Here is a 2,507-nt window from a genome sequence, read left to right as displayed (position 1 = left end):
TCTCCATGAAGAGAAGTCCCTAATTTATTATTCTTTTAAATATAAATGAACCACTCCTGGTTTTATTATGTTTCAAAATGTAAAACTATGTTCCAGGGTTCGAAAACTGTATCTCTCTAGAGGCCTCTATTTAACCACACTTGAACTTCCAAATCTTGTCCTTTACCCAAGGTTCCAGTGTTCCATGCTCAGAAAGCTCTAACAATATAAAAACATGACAATATTTTCTCTACAGTACCTGAAGAGTTACTGCTATTTTTCCATACATAAGAGATTATATTCAGTGAGAAGTTGCTTAAGGAGTGATAGGCTGTCTTAGGGAGCAATGAGTTCTCTGTTACTATACTCATTCAAACATATAGTAAAGTTGACCATTTAGAAGAGGTGTTAAAATGGGGATTCAAGCATCCTACAAGTCCACTGTATCATCAGGACTTGGCAAGAAAAGGATGGAGCACTCCAATAGGGATATTGACAATACTTTAATGAATAAACTTTTTGCAAAGCCATGGCTAAGGTTAAAGAAAACTAACAAGAGACTGCACACCCTCGGGCTAAGTACAATGGTGAACTTGGAGCTGAAGGGATAAGGGAAATGAGTGGTTGTCAGATCTGAGAGATCCCTTTTATTTCTTCTGTGGGAGAGGGCCACACACTGGTACTAAGGCCTTGGATAAAGAAAATAACCACTGCAACCTCCTGTAGCCTGGCAGACAGAAAGCTGGGGTAATAAATATCTTGATATCTCTCTTACATTCCCTGCCCCCCTACCCAACCTCAGCCTTCTGCTGGTGCCTTCATTTTTCACATCCAGCAGGAGACAAGGAGGCCAGCTAGGCCAGTTGACAGAGGTTACCCACCCACTCTGCACAGAGACTTATAGTGAGAAGGCATCTGGTGGGTAAGGCAGCAAATATCTAGCCCAAACACTTATAAATACATGTGAACTTAACTAAACCCTGAAAGTCTCTGATGCTGTGAAGGGCTAATCCTAATGGATTCTTTCAAGAAAAGTCTCACAGTCTGAAAGAAACACTTAAAGGCATGAACAAGCACTTGCTGGATAGAAATTGATATTTATAAGTCAGGAATTAAATAAAAATGAATATAACGTGATAGCAAATGTTAAATAAACATCTACTGGAAAAGGCTGAGCTTTATTTGCTCCTGGCTTCTTTGACCCATAAATTTCATTCTAAAATCATCAGGTTAGAACAACAGACAGTTTATTTTCAACCCCTTTCTGATCTCCTGCAGACACTTTAGGAGTCAGGGATCTGTACCCCCTTGGCCAGATGAAAGGAGACCAGGTGCTGGGTGCCTGTAGCATACTGATGACACCACATTGTGAAACATCTCACTCTTTCCCTGTGAGGCTTTTCTGAAAAGACTTCACAGACAGCACCATATGTCAGTGAGAACTACAATTATCTATTCAAGTGTTTGAAGAAGCAAGTGTAAAAGCTACTGGTTTCTTGTGTTTTTAGTTTCGAATCTTCACTCCACTAGTATATTGCTATAGCTGATACAAAAATGCTTCTATCTGTCACTTTTCATTTCCTCTAAAATTCTGACTGGCAATCAATAGCAATGCAATCCAGATCTTCAAAGCAATTTTATGCCGCCTTCTGTAATAAATTAAAATGTTCCATTAACTAAACAAATTCTCAATGGCATAAATCAGCCTACACTAAGTAAATCACAGTTAGTGAAAACCAAATTGTAATTCCATATAAGTGATTAAGTGCTGGCAAGATACAGTGAGATATATCATCTGTGGTGAAAAGCATGATTATTCAATATCTGCATGTTGTATTTTAGATTGGCTAATTTCCTCCATGTTAGGTATTTTCATTGAAAATATTTTAAAAATATATCAGATAAAAATTTGTACTTTTTTTTGTTTTTAGAATGTTTTGTTATATAGCTTTCTCATTAGAGTATACTTTGAAATATGGCTGATAGTTGGCTTCACAAATTTGAAAACCTATAATGGATAATATATTTATCCTAAGACAGAAATAATCTTTCTGTCAGTAGAGTCAGTCATTTCTAAATTACGATTTTTTCTCTCTCTGATATGTTATTAACACTGTGGAATTTCTTTCAGTTATTGCTTTTAGAAATTCAGTTTCTTTTTCCCATTATCAGTTTTCCAACTATACAAAGCATGACAATTTTGCCGATTAATATATAAATATACTAAACTTATACTTAGTAGCTTTGAAGAATCATGTATATAATTATTATATGGATACAAAAAAACCACCAAATAATTATGAAATATTTGTTTGTGCAAAGCACTGGGTAACTTTAACTGTTTACTTCTGATGAACTTGAATAAATTCTTCACATAGGCTATTTAAATTGCCGCCTAACTAATCTTCGTTTTCATGCTTAACATTAACATTCTTTTCTTTATAAAACAATGAAAAGTGATCCTGTTAAAAATGTAAGTTAGATCATAATATTCTTAGTAAATATCCTGTAACAGTTTTCTAACAACA

Source organism: Plecotus auritus (genome assembly GCF_963455305.1).
Source record: "Plecotus auritus genome assembly, chromosome: 5".
NCBI classification, from domain to species: Eukaryota; Metazoa; Chordata; class Mammalia; order Chiroptera; family Vespertilionidae; genus Plecotus; species Plecotus auritus.
Note: the sequence above shows the minus strand (reverse complement) of the source record.